General features: G+C 33.3%; 1 protein-coding gene across 1 annotated transcript in view; it reads left to right on the forward strand.

Moving 5' to 3' along the window:
• Window positions 1-1,509: 1,509 nt before the first annotated feature.
• LOC132747619 (uncharacterized) overlaps window positions 1,510-18,180 on the forward strand; it is a 38,193-nt gene continuing 21,522 nt past the window's right edge. The window contains exon 1 of the mRNA XM_060737038.1: window positions 1,510-1,653. The gene's annotated coding sequence lies outside the window, so the exon portion shown is untranslated. The remainder of the gene's footprint in view (window positions 1,654-18,180) is intronic.

Raw genomic sequence — 18,180 nt, forward strand, 5'->3', positions numbered from 1 at the left:
TTTAAGTGTCCTGCATATGAAAATTTAAGAAATATATATACATTTTGTATTAAGAAATATTATAGAAATAGACCAAGTATGTTTAAGTCTACCCATTTATTACGAAGTTTGTAAAATAAAGAAACAATAATGCGTTGTCAATTATATAAATGCGGCTTTCAAATTACGATACCAGATTATCAATGCTCAGATATTATGTATATGTATTTCAACCTACTTTTAATGTATACTTTACATGATATTTTTTACTGTGTATAGAAAAGTATGTATTAGCCATCATGCTTTTTATTCTTGACATTTACTTTTTGTTTCGTCCATCCAATGTATCATGTTTACTTTCATGTCATTGTATTTTCATGCCATTTTATTAATTATTAATGTCTAAATATTGCACTAGATCCTTAAGGAATAATGCAAAGAGTACATACGAAATATTTTCTCCTTGCCTTACTCCACAATAACACTTGAAAAATAAAGAACATGTACCATTTTGATAAACGCGTGACTTAAATTTTCTCCTTGCTTTACTCCACAATAACACTCGAAAAATGAAGAATATGTTCCATTTCGATAAACGCGTGACTTAATATTCGAATGCCTATTCTTAACTATTCTGAAAAACTTACCGTTTATATTATTGTCTAACTTTTTTTGTTCCATAAGCCAACTCTCCAGACAGAATTAAACGCCCTTGATAAATCCATAAAAATGCAGATTAGATTTCGTAATATCTCGCAGAATAATTGAATTTAACGCGAATATTTGATTAGAACCGATACAAATATATCCATATTTTTCAAAAAATAAATCAATATAAAATATTTCTGCACAAATAATACACGATGTTACAATGGTCATTAATTTGTAAGAATTTAAAACGCTGTGAACAAACACGTGCGCACGTGAATTCTAAAGTCAGAATATGCTGTTTATGTTATTTTTAACTCACAAATTGATAACATAATGAAGGAATAAATCTTTGTTTTGGTTAGTAAAAAAGACCTGCACCAGTATGCGTGTCAATGGTGAATAATAGCTAAAAGACTTGTGAGAACAGTTCATATTCAAGTGATTCAGAGCCATTAAAACCTATTTGTATACCCTTAATAATGATTTGATACGATTATATATTTCATGACTGGGAAGTGTGATAAATTTATCGACATATAATTCCGACAGAAGTAAGATTTAATTAAGCACCTTGCTATGGGAAATGGAAGTGGAGAACTGTAAGCTGGAGGTAAACGCGTTCATAGAGAATAATTTATCAATTGATTCCATAAAATGCTTTTTGATAGAGCTCACCGACCTGGAAATCCGTACAAGTCACATGAAGAAACATCGCCCAATAATTGTCAAATTTCAAAGCTAGGCGGAGCGTGAACGTATTCGTACAGCAGTATTCAGTTTAAAAAACGAGATAAAAGCAAAATATCTCGGGGTTAGAGATCAAAGTCTTAAAGAATGGCGTGATGCGCGTAAACCATAGTCTACTATATTCTATAGTCGATCAGGAGCGAAAGAAGTGGGGGAAAGTGCGATTTGTTGGCGATCAACTGCTAGTCAATGGAAAACCATAGGTTCCATCATCAGCATAGTGAGGTCACAGGGAGCAATTAGACATTGTCTTGTGGAATACTAACGGACTTGTTCGTAAGTTATCAGATATTGACTTTTTAGAATTAATTAAATCACATGACATAATTATTTTGAGCGAGACTTGGTTGTCAAAAAACTTGCATTACAATTTAGATATTGACGGTTTTTGTTCGTACCATTTATTTCGTAACAAATCACAGTGAACAAAAGTTTTAAAGGAATTACGAATACATTAAATAACATTATTTCAAAAATATATTCACTTTGGTTTTCAAAAGTGACTGTATTGAGTATTTATATTTTACATGCTCTTATTTCAAAAGCTCTTGCTGAAAAGAAAAAAAATATGTAGCCTTCCTCGACTAGGAAAAAATGTTCGACAGAAATGATGGAGTTTACATGTGGCAAAAACTTATGAATGCAAATGTAAGCACAAAATTTGTATTGGCTATAAAATAAATGTGCTCTACGGTTAAATCATTTGTAAGGTATAATTCGACTTAGTCTAACTTAATAAAGTGAAGCAAGGTGACGCCGCCAGCAGCATTTTGTGTCTCTTCTTTCTAAACAATATTGTTTATAATGTTAATAGAGATATTAATGGAATAATGAACATTGGCGACATTCAATTGTTTTTATTACTTATTGCCGATAACGCAGTTTTATTTACTCACGATCCAAAATCCCTACGGTCCGTGTTGAACGACATAGAATAATATAGCAATACATGGTGCTTACGTCTTAATGCTAGCAAAACAAAAGACATATTTTTTAAATAACGCCGCCATACAAGATTTGATTTTTATCTATTTAACAATCATATAGAATAAGTAGATTCTTTTAAATATTTGGATGTTCATTTATATAAAAATGGCAATTGGAACAGAACGCCCAGCACGGTTCGTACATAATTTGTTCACTGTCTTTAACCAGTTTAATTTACCTGTGTCCAAATAATGTGCTTTATTCGGTTCATTTGTAGCTTCTACGTTAAATTACACGGCTGAAATCTGGGGTCATCATGTCGGACCTGATGTTGAACTCATTCACTCCAAATTTTGTAGAACAGTGTGGCGCCGTTATATGTCGCAACGCCGCTAAATGTCGCACTTGCCGCTAAATGTCGCACCATTGACGCTAAATGTCGCAACCGCCGCTAAATGTCGCAAAACCATTTGACGTTAAATGTCGCAATGTTAACGTTAAATGTCGCACGAATTTCCCTTACCGTTAAATGTCGCAACACTACCGTTAAATGTCGCAAGATGTAATTTTATGTTTAACTCAAGTTTTATTGTTGTATCATATTAATTAAATCTGCCTACTCAATTTGAAAGCGAGTGAATTTAGTATATATGGAACTGCGCTACAATTTAGGCGGCGATAATACTCATCTTGAAAATAAATGTATATTGTTTTGCGTTCGATTTTTAGCTGATCGTATACAAGTACATATTGATAATTATACAATTGTCTACTATTTGTATGAAACTGCAAAACTGGCATTGTTCTGTTAATAGTTTAGTACAATTGTGTCTGTAAAATGGCAGAAGAGACAGGCTGTCTGAGATGGCAGTCTGATGGCCTAGTTGACTGAGGAGGCAAATTGTCTCGCTGTCGGAAGAGGAGGCCTAAATTGCCGACGACACAGGACCTTAAGAGTTTGCCTAACGCCCTGTAAGCCTAACGTTGGTAGCCTAGTATCCTGAGATGGCCGCCTAACATCCTAACAGCCAATCGATGTCAGCTTTGCAACCTGAATTTGGCAATCTAACAGCTTAGAGTCGGCAGCCTAGTAGCTTAAAGTGACTTATTTTATAAATATGAAAACAATTTAAAATACAGTAAAATCACTATGAAAGGTCATGCAAAAGCACATACACATGTATGATTATGGAAATAAACGCCTTTACCTTTAGGGCACTTAACTTTGTAGTCTAATAGCCTAAAGCTGGCGGTCTAAGAGCCTGGCAGCCTAAAATTGGTGTCATGTTAAAAAAAAAAATGGAACGATCAAAATAATAAAACGGCAAAAAAAATGTTTAATACAAACATGCTAAGGAAGGTCCTCTTCCTTTGGGTTTAGTTTGGGGGTCCTGTGAGTAAAGGCCAAAGTCACCAATGCCAAAAATAGACTTTAACATTTTTACAGGTGTTTTAACAATATTCTTTTGAAAGATGTTTTTTATATTTGGTAGGAACATTGAATTGAGGTCTTCTCCTTTGGATAGAGTTATGGTTCAGTTGGGTCAAGGTCACCAGTTCTAAAATAGACTAAAATAGATTTCTACACTTTTACAGCCTTTATTTATTGACAAATGTATTTCATATTTGGAAGGTAGATAACTGTAGATGCATGGTATTCTTCCTTTAAATTGAGAAAGGGATCAATGGGCCATGGTTACAAATGCTAAAATAGATTTTAATTTGCAGGATGAAGTTCACACAAACAGTTTATGCTTTTATCAAATTTGCTAGTCGTATGCGTGTTTTTATTTCCATTTTAACGCCAGAAAGGCAGTGGCCATTCATATAATTGTTGCAATAAATTAAAAAGATGTTTTCTTTACACATCTGTTCCATTTTTTTTTTTTTTTTTTGAAAAATAAAGTTCTTAAAATTATCTTAAAATAAATACACTATTGTGCGTATGTTTTTATTTATGGTCATTTGAACTTCACTATGACGTACTAGACATGCGCATTTTAAGACGAACATAAAAGTGGTTACAGATATCTAACCAATATCGTCGTTACATATGTACAAGTATAATTCATGCCTTGTGTTTTTCGAAAATTGTCAGATTTTATTTCATTGAAATATTTATCATGAAGCGTGACAGATAAAGATTTTCATTACAGCAAAACAATGATATAAAAGGCCTAAATTTTCTGGCCAAAACGGCTAGCTGTCTTCAGCCAAACAGCAAGGCCAATATGAGCTTAATCAATTATTTGTATTCTTATTATATGATAGTTACTGAGGATCTTTCATAGTATAAAGCGTCTTGGCGAGTGAAATATCACTTGCCACAATGTCAAAGCGTAAATAGTGTTTGACAAATCGTAAAATGTAGTAAATCTTGTGTTCTTATTTCAACTTTGACATCTGCTTACTGTGTGTGAATTTGCCCATATTGGCGAGTCCTCCAGAAGAGTACAAGTCATTTTAGATTTTGGAGGATAGTGCAATTACAGATATAGAAAGATGCCCCGATTCCAGAAGCTTCCCCTTCTTTAACGTGCCAAGTTGTACACTGGACCTCGATTTAAAGTAATATTCGAAAGACTGTGGCCAACCCGGGAATAGAACCAACAAGGTCGAGGTTACAAGTCTCGCGCTCTATGCGGGCTGGCTGCTTACAAAAATTCCGGTCATATAATCGTAAAATTCGCTCATATCTAGCACCCGAATACTACATGATCAAGGAGTACTACATGATTTTTGTATTGACCGTGCATTTCATACTATGTTTTTCACGTATGTGCCGTTTCTGTTAAAATGAAAAATTTGCCTTGATATTCAATCAATATTTCACATTTGAAGTGAATATTTGTGATGTTTTTTTTTTTTAAATATAAAAAGGGAGATATTTTAGAAAAAATACCTTTCAGGGTCATCTGTCCTTTAGAAATGCATTAGTACTTCATATGAAATAAGTATTTAAAGTTTAAAGTTAATATGTTTGAAATTAGCCGTAACCAAAAGGTTAATCAGAGCGAAAACATCTTAGAGAAATAAGGGGAATAACTTTGCAAAATATAACTAGGATTATCTGCCTTTTGATATTGCATCATATGATCATAGTGAACAACTAAACCACGTTTAAAGTAAATTCGGTAGTTTCTGAGAAAGTAAATGAAATAACTTAAACCAAATTCTGAGAGTGACAATACCATAATACCTTTAATCTGTTGTCAATCAGTGTTACAAATGAAAATGTTAAACAAGAGAAAAATACTTATCTATTGAGAATTTAGTATCAATTATCCTTTCTAGCTTTAAGATTACATTATTTAGTAGCTCAAAACCTCGATATATATGTTCATTAAAGAAACCAAGTAAGACAAAGATAATTATTGTGTAATGGCTATTACAACTAAAATAACTATGAGAATGTTAAAAAGTAATATAATTCTACTTTAAACATGATTTTAACATGAATTTACATATTGCGACATTAACGGTAGTATTGCGACATTTAACGGTAAGGGAAATTCGTGCGACATTTAACGTTAACATTGCGACATTTAACGTCAAATGGTTTTGCGACATTTAGCGGCGGTTGCGACATTTAGCGTCAATGGTGCGACATTTAGCGGCAAGTGCGACATTTAGCGGCGTTGCGACATATAACGGCGCCACAAACGGTATTATCTGTCAAACGCTCTACAAATTTAGACGCTCTTTACGGCGAATTAGCTAGGATCCCGATGAGCATTCATAGACAATTAAATATCCTGTATGTCTTAATTTAGGATGTTACCACTCTTAAGTGAAATTTTTTATATCTATATAATTATTCTTGTAAAACAATTTTCAAACATAGAAGAATATGTACTGCAAATATTTGTCCACATTATATGTAATCATTAAAAATGTGCATTCATTTCTTATTGAAAAAAAATTGACTAAGACTTTATAGGAAATAAATTCCTAATTACCTCTCTTTATTAACGTGAGATGTAAATTCGTAAATATCTTTACAAATAATGCTTTTTGGAACTTACAATATTGATAAATCTTCATTTGAGCATTATATTCATGATATAAAACCATGAAATATTGTGTTACGGGATCTTTAATTATGGTAAATATTGACATGAAAGAAAGAATCGCTACTTTTTAAAACCTTTCACATGCTTAAAGTTGTTGTTGAAGAAAACAACACATATAATAAATGAAATTGGGCTTATCAAATCAAAATTATACTTGATAAATGCGGACTATCGTATATTTGGCAAAACCAATATAGCATGTTAATTGACTACAATATTATAAAACGACAAATATAACATATTTTTATCAAAGTTGGTATTGTTCTATCAATAATTCTAGAGGTGTAGATACATACAGTTCTATAAAATATAATCTAAAAGTTGAATTTAAAAGAAAGTTATCTTGACTATATTAAGGACAAAAGATACAAAGTTTCGCACGTCATCCCACGACTTGTACTCGTATATTGGAAGGGGGGATATGCAAGCATACCTGAACATGAAAGAATACGCAATATTTGTTCTTCTATGCAAATTTAAAAAGAATTTCGCTTTTTGTTTACATGTTCACAATATGCTGACCTTCGCAAAATTTCTTAGACGCTACTTTTATACATGGCCTCTTGAAAAAATTTACGAAATTATTATTGTCTGAATCCAAAATAATTGTTTAATATTTATAGTATGCAATTTTAATTAGAAAATTGATTTACAGAACTTCAAACACGTCATAATTATGAATTCATATGTTTTACATTGTATTTTTGTGCTCCTTGAAAAGTCCATGTCTTCTGCCTATAGATATGTTGTAAGTGCTATAAACAAAAATTGTATGCTCAACGCAATAAAATTATTTGAGGTTTGAGTTTGCTATAGATCTACCAAGAGATAGTAAACGAAAAATTAAACTCAGGTACAATATGGCCAACAATTGACAATGCTGGATGTTACGTTGATTCTGTTACCAAACATCTCGTCAAACTTCATAATAAATTTATACAAATTAATGTTTGATACATAGAAAATGGAACAATTTAGGGGTACTATGATCCTCTCGTTTTTGTTTGAAGTAAAACCGGCACTGTATAGAACAATTTGCGACTTCATAGTGTCGATTATAAAGATAAAGATGTCAATAATTACTAGTATATGACTGGGCACAATGAATGTCACACTGTAATGTCTATATATATTTAACGTGTTGACTGTCTAAAAACAAATGACCGAATTCGTTTTATCTATTCACTGGTTAAGATATTTTGTACATTTTATTTGATTGATAGAAATATACAGATACAACAAAAAGGTCCATCTTACCCGGAAACTTTTCGAATTATCAATCCATTTTTTTTTATTTATGTCTAGATCAGATTTGCATCCTCAATTCTTTGAATTTTTTGTACACGTTATATTACTGAAATTATGACGACTGAGTATATGGTACGGTTTCCACCTTTTTTCTTACTGAAATCATAAATGACACCAAAAGTAACTCAATTTTATCGTTAGTCTTTGATCGTTTGTTAGAATCGCATTACTTATTTATAAACTATATCCTCTATATGATTTATCCATTAATTACCAATTCATATTTGACACCATCGTATGGTTTGTATGTTATGCTTTATATTAAAAATGCATACTGGAGAGGTTTCTTGGGTTTGTTACAGAATGCCAAACCTACAGAATCATGATAGAGCCATTTCAAATATCTTATGCCGTATGAGAATTGCTTTGTTTTATCATCATCAGATGCCAATGAAGTGCATTAGGAGAGACACTTACTACGACGTATGACAATAAACCATGATATAGAGCATGTCACTTAATACGACATCTGATCTGACAATAAAACGCAACACTTTATACGACGCCTAACAACAAACCGCAACACTTTATGCGACGCCTAACAACAAATCCAAACACTTTATGCGACGCCTGACAATAGAGTGAGACTAAAGAAGTGTTAGAGCATAACACTAAGTGTCGAATTCCGGTATATACCGGCCAATACAAGGCGTGCTAAAATATCGCCTTTTGCCCGCCGAAATGCACTAGACGCCTTATTCATCTCCGATTTATAAAAAAATGAAAAATGTAAAAATCGGTGAAAAAGCGATATTTTTCTATTTCGTGATCATGATTTCTCAAGCGTCCGAAATTATTACTCCATCACTGTAGTGAGTTAAATCCCTGACAAAAAAACCCAACACTTTATACGACATCTGGCAAGTAACCGCAACTCTTTATACGACGCCTGAAATAAACCGCAGCACTTTATACGACGCTAGACAATTAACCGCAACACTTTATACGGCGCCTGACAATAAACCGCAACACATTATACGACGCCTGACAATAAACTGCAACACTTTATACAACGCCTGACAATTAACCGCAACAATTTATACAACAACTGAAAATTAACCGCAACACTTTATACGACGTCTAACAACAAGCAAAACTTTATACGACGCCTGACAATAAACCGCACCACTTTGTACAACACATGACAATTAACGGCAACACTTTATACGACGTCTGACAATAAGCAACACTTTATATGACGCGCAACATTTATACGACGCTTGAAAATATAAGTGACAAAACTTGATACGATGCATAACAATGCACCGCAACACTCCAGCAACTTAACAAATTAAAAAAATTGCAATGACTATGTGGCTATGTATTAATTTCTTACGGCTTATTATATTCCCACGGCTTCAATTATATTCTTACGGCTTATTATATTCTTACGGCTTCAATTGTATTTAAAGTTTCTGACCTGCTTGCCAGGAATTTAAAGAAACTCCACTGTTTTTTTTACATAAAGAGACTGGAAATATTTTTCTATGATTTGTATACCATTTGACAAGAGTCAGAACCAAAGACTTGTATGCAAATTTTCAGATCACTTACTCTGCCCGTTTTTCCAACAACCATTTTTATTGTGCAAAATGTTCTAAAACAAAAAGCGTACACAAATCGGGATAAGAGTTTCACAAAAAATCGACATGCAATGTAATTTATGTCTGAGTTTAAGGCTTTTAGATCTTAGTGGTCCTTTAATCGTAAATGTCATGAACGATATCTAAACATTTAGAAATAGAGACACAAAATATCTAAAGAACGTTCAAAACGACAAAATTAAACTGTTGCATACTTGATTTGATTGAGCCTCTTCGTGGACAGCACTGTGGAGTGCCAGTTACCGTCCACGTCCCAAGCACCGCCTTAAGAAGTAGTCAACATGTTATGGTAACATTATGAATTTTTAAACATCCGCAGATCTAATCAAAAAATGTAATTTTAGTTGGCCAGCCCGGGAAATACTAGTGAATCACAATGTCAGAGATGATCTTACCGACTGAGCTAAGCAGACGTGCAAATGTTGAGGGGGTCATGGTGTTGGTACTTTACCCTCCGGATCACGACTGGAAGCCACGTTAAATTCACCAGAGCACAGTTCAGCCACCGCATCGTTTCTGGGCAATCTGTCAAGCAGTTTATTAGTACTAATTGCCTTCACTTTCGCAAGGAACTGATTACTCCTGTGCATGCATTTGGAGTGTAGAGGCACAGTACGAACGATACGTACAACGTACGGCGTCCATACGGATCCCGGCCTGTTACCAGCCGAGTTGCCCCGGTGACCGCTCGGATACCTCAATAATAAGTGACAAGGGTGTTAAAATCTAACCGACATTCAACCGATACTAAAAGGTGTCCGGTCGGGTATCTGATGTTTTTTTCATCGTGCCTGCTACGGTGAGCTGGCGATGCGCCTTATGCCGAAAAAAAAAACCTCGCCGACCCGCACGCTGCCTCACTGGTGACTTGACACCGGCCGGAGACCTTTAATCTTTTGCAATTTCAGCCCGTAAAACCTTATCGGAGTGTAATGTGACCCCACACAAAAAGCAGCTTTCGCTGTCCAGTAAGGACAAGTCATCAGTCGTGCCCTAAACGGTTTAATTTTGAAGCGCAAAAAGGTGATATTAGTAATTTATCTCAGTGTTATTTCAACAGACTCAGGGGACTAACATATAAAGGTTCGTTACTGTTTAAAGCGAGGCGAAGTATTGTTTATTACCTTGTGTCTGTTATCTGCCTCCTGAAAATTCTTCTCGTGTTTTTGATGTTTATGCCTTTTATGATCATTTACTAACATGTATATATCAATATCAAAAAGAAGGTACAATCTATGTCTGTGGAGACCTAAATAGTCGGTGTGGCGATTTAGATGACTTCATTGTTGGGGTAGATAATGTTTTACAGAGAAAAGTTATAGATTTTACGGTGAATCATTATGGTGAAATTTTAATAGATTTTTTAATTAACACAAATATGTCTTTACTAAATGGTAGAAGCAATTGCAGTGATAATTTTACATCAATCTCTGTTAAGGGCTCATCGGTGGTAGACTACTGTTTTTCCCTGCATGAAAGTATGAATGATTTTATAGATTTTTACTGTAAACACCTGTGACAGAATTGTTGCAGAAATATTGGTTTTTTTCACCTACATGCTTACCAGATCACTCATTACTGTCATGGCGAATTAATAAAATATTGTCAATCTAAGTGAGAACTGTAGTAGAGATTATGTTAATAGCGGTTATGATAAGTTTGATCTGGAAAATGTTCCAAATGATTTTATGAATACTCAATCTGTTTTAGATAAGATTAATATTTTAATTGATAATCTGGAGCAAAATGTTGTAAATAAAAATAGTATTGACAGTGTGTATAAGCAATGGTGTGATATTGTGAAAGATAGTATGTATACAAATATATCATACAGAACTGTAAGAAATAATAATAGTAATTTTAGAAAAATGTAGAATTAAGAAACCATGGTGGAATAACCATTTGACTGAGTTGTGGTCCAAGTTGTGTATAGCAGAGCGAAATTGGTTAAGTTGTAAAGTGAGGAATAATAGAAACTTGTTAAAAGCTATTTATGTAAATAGTCGTAAGTGTTTTGACAAAGAAGTGCAGAAATGTAAGCGCACTTATTGGTATAGTTTACAAAAATGACTTGTTACAAGAATGTGAGGTTGATCAGAATAAATTTTTGGCAATCAATAGGTAAGATTGGTGTTAGTTATAGTGGTAAAAATAAAATACCAGAAGAAGTTTTGTTAGAGGACGGTTCTACTTCTTATTGTATACAAGATGTTCTAGATAAGTGGAGAAGGGATTTTAGCTCATTGTTTAATCATGTTAATATTACAAATAATGATGCAAACAGTGTTTTTGTAACAGAAGATAGTAATCAAAATTGTTCCTTTAATGGTCAGATTTCTCTTTTAGAGGTTAAGAAAGCTATTTTACAAGCAAAGAATGGTAAAGCCTCTGGATTTGATGATATTCCAGCTGAAGTGTTGAAAAATGACACTGCTATATATTTTCTTCATGTATTTTTTAATTTGTGTTTTAATAATGGAATTGTTCCGTCAATTTGGGGGAAGTGTATTATTAACCCTATCCCAAAGTCTTCAACCCTTGACCGTAGAGACCCAATGTCATACAGAGGTATATCACTTGCATCGTCCGTATATAAAGTGTATCGTAGAATCATTAATATGAGATTAAATGATTGGGTTGAGAAAAATAATGTACTTGTCGATGAACAGAACGGCTTTAGAAATAAGAGAAGCACGATAGACCAGATTTCATCACTAGTAGATATTATAGATACACGTAAGAAATGTAAGCTATCAACTTTTACAGCCTTTATAGATTTTCGCAAGGCGTATGATTGTATAAATAGGAATATTTTATGGTCAAAACTTATATCTGTTGGGTTACATGGAAAAATTTTAACTGCAATTAAATCATTGTACTCTACAGTTTCTGCAAGTGTTAGACTAAATAGTCATAAAACAGACTGGTTTGATGTTAATTGTGGTTTAAGACAAGGATGTATTTTATCACCTCTGTTATTTAATTTATATGTTAATGACCTTGCTGTCTATCTAAAGTCATTTAATGTGGGTGTGAATATTGGAGAAGAAAAGATATGCATTTTACTATATGCAGATGATATCGTTCTTCTGGCAGATAGTGAAGATGCTCTTTATTTATTTATTTATTGTTAAATGCATTGAATGACTGGTGTGGTCGAAATGATATGAGTATTAATCCTGATAAATGTAATGTCATGCACTTCCGAACAGAGTCTATGCCACGATCAGAACATGAATTTAGATGTGGTGAACATATTATTTCTTATTCTGACAAATATACATATCTGGGATTGTTAATTAATGAGTATTTAGATTTTAGTATAACAGCTAAAATGGTGGCTCAGAGCGCTAGTCGTACCTTAGGTCTACTTATCGCCAAATGCAAAGTTATTTGTGGTTTGCCTTATGAGGTTTTTACCAAATTATATGACTCTGTTGTATGGCCGGTTATTGCCTACGGAGCTGCTATATGGGGTCATAAAAATTACTCCTGTATTGCAGCAGTGCAACATCGGGCAATGAGGTTTTTCCTTGGTGTTGGGAAATACACACCAACAGCAGCTGTTTCTGGTGATATGGGATGGGTGCCGCCACATGTACGACAATGGAAGTCATTAGTCAATTTTTGGGCCCGTCTCTCATGTACCAATACTACAAGAATAAATAAGCGAATTGCGCTCTGGGCCTCCTGTAAGTCAATCAAATGTAAAAACTGGTATTTTTGGGTTCGTAAACAGTTGAATGAGTTAGACCTTTCAATATATAATGATATATCCATACCTATATCCAAGAATAATATTGTTAAAGCTGTAGAAGAACGTATGTTTGCTAAGTTTAAAACAGAGTGGTTTGATAAAATTAATGCACCCACGGGCTCATCAGGTAGAGGCCGGAATAAATTACGGACATATTGTATATTTAAAGAAAAATATTGTGTTGAACCTTTTTTGTACAATGATTTTGCCTGTTAGCCACAGATCAGCTTTTAGCAAATTTAGATGTGGTGTAGCACCAATTCGTATAGAAACCGGAAGATTTGAAAATCTCCAGGTAGATAGACGTCTATGTCCATTTTGTCATGTGGTAGAGGATGAAACTCATGTAATATTAGAATGTCAGTTATACAATGATTTAAGAAATGTACTTTTTGAACAAGCTGCAGTTGCTGTTAACAATTTTATCGACCTGAAAAGTGATGAGAAATTAAAAGTTATATTTAGTAATACTAATGTAATAAGAGTTAGTGCCAAAACCTGCTTCCAGATACTACAAAGAAGGAATTTGTTTATGTGTAAATAGGATGTTTTAATCCTTTTATTAAAGTAGTAGAAATGTAATAATAGTAGTGTACATAGTACATCATTTTTAACAACAATTAGTTTTATATTTTATAATTGAAGATGTAAAACAGATATTTTTGTTTTATTTTGGTTGTGAAGGAAGATTTAACTGTGGCAATGATATAGCAGTACATTGCCACTGTGTATCGACATTGAATATTAAGACATATTGTGTATAGGCTTGATTTAAATGGTTGATTTTTGGGCTGAGTTTAGTGCAGTTTGTTTGTACCCTACTAATGTTATCTACACTGGCACACAAATGTATCATGCTGGAAGGCGATCACCCTATACATTCAAATATATCCAACCAACCAATTATTGTTAATATTATTCATTATACTGTCATTTAAGGTAGTGCAGAATAATGACTTTTCACGCACCATGTTCTACCGTGTACTTATTTGGTTATGCATCATGTACAATCTTGTACTTATTGGGACACATACCATGTTCAATCATGTACTTATTGGGACACATACCATGTTCAATCATGTACTTATTGCCACATCATGCTCAATTTTGTACCTTGGGACTCACAAACCATGTTTAATCATGTACTTATTGGATTACACATTTAGCATAATCGTGTACTTATTCAAATATTTTAGGTCACGCACCTTTCACAGTCAAGTGTTTTTTTGGGGGTTACAACCTTATACTCCATGATATATGCATTCATTTGGAACATTATTACTCTTTTACTGAATAATGAGAATTATACAGCAATGCTGGGTACATGTATGCTGCACTAAACTTACACTTTTGTATGAACATATTTGGCCTCACTCACATAACAAGTAAATTGCAGTAGTATTGTCACAAATATTCTGGGCATTATTTTTTTGAAGTATATTGTTTTTTCCATGAAGGAATAAACAAAAATGTCTGTTATATATACATGTACATGTAACTTGGTTATAAAGTAAATTGGTTTTTAGCTATAGAATATATTTTACCAGTATCATCATGTTTTTAAATGTCTCTTATAAATCTATCGAGATTGGTCCAACATGTTTTTTAATATGATTGAACATTGTGATGTATTGTATATATGACATGCTTGGAATGAGACAATAAACTGTTAAACTATAAAGGTTCGTTACTGTTTAAAGCGAGGCGAAATGATACGATACGGAATAATATGGAGTAGTAAAGTGACAAAATAAAAGCGTTGGTAGGACCGGTTTCTTTCAAATATTTGTTAAATGTTGCTTTTTTGTTAGAATAGAATAGCGAATGCGGAGCAGATGTTATAATTGTGTACAACGGTCAAAATGAATTAATATATTTCATAGTAATATTTCATAGTAATGAGAATTTATTAAGGTATGTGTGTGACAAACCGTATTTAACGAAGGATCCGTCGGACAGACACATGGCAGTGCACATTGTCCTTTTATATGTGTGTCCTATTTACGGAAAATATTGTCAGAGTATAGTCTTATGAATGTGAAAAAATGTAGTATGATGTTTAGCATCAAAGGGCATTTTCAGTCCATTCCACCAGTCAGCCAGACATTGAGAGGAAAACCCATAAAGATTTTATGAAAAGGAAGAAAGTTATAGGAGACAGGGAATTACTTGAAAAAAAAAACATTAGAATATATATAAATAACGCTCTAGAATTTGTCTATCTTTACCCAACATTATCACATTTAGCATCAATACATTTTGTTTTATATCTGGGAAAGCCCGCCGTTCGAGTGACAAAAAGGGGCAATAACTTATGTAACTTTACAAAATAAATATTTTAGCATTTACTTCCCTTTAATAATTCATGGTCAATAACTATAGTAAACTATAATTTAATTCATTTCTACATGGTAAATAAAATACGTACAAGGCTTACTTTACTGATTTTCTACTTTTTGAAATTTAAATAAACTAAATTGAATCAACACTAGTTATTTATAAAAAATATTTTTGTCAAAACATAAAATATACTTGGTATTTATATTTTGCTATATGTTGGGAAACAGACAGACACGCATCTGTGCATTTTATTTGAAAAGATCTACAAGGTGAATAAAAGATTATTCTTGAAATAAAAGTGGCAGAATTATGTGAGTATTTACAAGTATAAGCAATGCCATTAGCAACAAAGAAGAGACAGTAAAATACAGACAAATTTTAAGCAAGGTCCTAAGATAACAAAGATTATTTATAGTAGTCATTAGCACTGTCAACGTTTGTAGCGTACAGTTATCTTATCGTACCAAAACCCATCGAACACATACATATCTACACAACAAGACGTCAATATTTATCTTTGCACAAAAGTTATTTGTGCTATGTAATTCAATAATGAGTTTAGAAGCTAATTTGTAAGAAGAAATAGTACCAAACATTCACGATATGGTCTTTGATCTTTTACCGTCACAATATCAGGTACTGCCAATTTACCTTCAATAACTTCACTTTTCAACCTAAACTATATGTTAACATCAGAGATCCACATGATCAACTCAAAATTTGTAGTTGTGTCAGTAAAATACTCAACCAATTTTATATAAAAAAACTCACTCTGACGATTGCTAATATTCTGAAATCCGCTATTACTTTGTAACCTACCATTTCACCTCGCTTAAAATTTTGTACCTCTATACATTCGACACCTCCCCCCCTCCTCTGAGAGTATTAGTCAAAGACGAAAGTAGGTAAGTAGGTCACTGTAACGACAATGAGTACCTAAATTTATAGTAACCAGAGATGAGGTAGCCCTGATCAGGACTTTTGGTGCCAAGGATCAAACCGTCACTACGTTCTATGGCTCACACACTCTTCTACTCTTTCTCGCCGTCACTGCCTACTTTGTAGGGTCAATATCCTCGACTTCAGAAGTACATAGGCAGCTGCTGTTTCGCAGGGCACAAGATTCGGTTTTGCTTTTTGCCTTCCCAAGTTCTTCCAAATTCTTCATATCACCGGCCGATGCCCTGTGTCTCTAGCACATATCTACAGCGAAAAAAGTGGACCAACTTTTTGGGTATATCATTTTTGGGGGACTCAAGTATCCTTCTTAATAATCCTTCTCAATAGTTCTTATGAAACGATGAATTTAATTTGCTTATTTATAGGAACCAATCGGATTTAGAAACCAATCAGATAAAAAAGTATTATAATTTTTGTTAACGGTGTGTCATTTGAAACAGCTTAGTAGTTTTTTTTATCTGGGCTAATTTGGTGCAACCTACGGTGTCGGTTATTGTAAAATACGCATGACCCAGACTTACAATTGTCACTATGAATGAAACAAGTTTTAAACCAAAACATTCGTTTTCGATACTCCTTTATATTATTTTACTACATTAAGAAAGGCCAATTTTCAGAATTCAGAAAGAATTTGTCCATTGAATGTAAATGCGTCCTTAATCAAATAATACTTTGTTTTCGTTGTCCCAAAAATAATGAGCGTTTGTGAAATAAAATTATTATCATAATCGGCTGTTACATTATCATCACCGTACTGTCCCGCTTTCGTTTTGGTACTCTCGCGTTGTCGTATTATCAAACTATCATGCCGTTATCATAATTTTGTACTGTGGTGTTGTTTTATCTGTGGTATCTGTGGTATTCACTCGCAGAACCATATAGATGAGACGATTACACTCTATAAACCTTGAACGGAATTTAAGAACGACTTTTCTTCTTTCTTCACCAAGAAAATAAAACACGACAGTGTGAAAGCACGACAATGCGTCAGTGCAATAACACAACAATGCGGCAGTACGATAATACGACAGTACGATTTTAGAACTTTTGGCCCAACCCTTATGTATGTACACGCAATGATTTTGTTTGTAAAATTGTATATTGTGTGTATAAAAATGATATTAAACTAACGCGACAGTACGATGGTGATAATGCGACAGTATGATAACTAAAACATAACATTCTATCACATTATAATTATCGTAGTATTTTATAACAGTATTCCATGATGGTCCAAAAGGCATTCCTTAATCTATGAATCAAGACGAAGTCCACTGACGTGGCTATTTAAGCAAAGTGTTCATATGATGTAAATCGTTATAAGCGATTTTAAAAGAACGTGATTAAAATATTTCAATTGTCATTGTGATTTGTGATGAAGTATGATCTAAAAATATAACAACGTCAATTGACATGATAAACAGTTTTGTAATACATATCAACGCCTTTTTTATTTTAATAGAAACCCCGGTATTGGGTTTGTCAAATTAACTTCGCATTGTGCTGAAATACGGATGATATAAAATCACGATTCGTCTGTCTCGTCCTCCACTTTACGTAAAACAAATATTTAAATTTATACTTCATACTAGTATCAAGTATATGAAACATTCTCTTGACGACAAGTGTCACAAATAGTTCTTCATCCACGAATTTAAATTTAAGCCGCATATGTTGACTAATGATCAGCGTATTTTAACTTTTTTAATAATCAATGTGTTGATAAAACAATACACTTTAATGTATCTTTTTGTATTCTTTAATCACTGCGAATATAAATAAACAATGCAGTGCAAAGTGTTTTGTATATGTTTCTCTTTGTGATGATAAAACC

Source organism: Ruditapes philippinarum, unplaced genomic scaffold, assembly GCF_026571515.1.
Source record: "Ruditapes philippinarum isolate M1 unplaced genomic scaffold, ASM2657151v2 ctg1011_1_1_1_1, whole genome shotgun sequence".
NCBI lineage: Eukaryota > Metazoa > Mollusca > Bivalvia > Venerida > Veneridae > Ruditapes > Ruditapes philippinarum.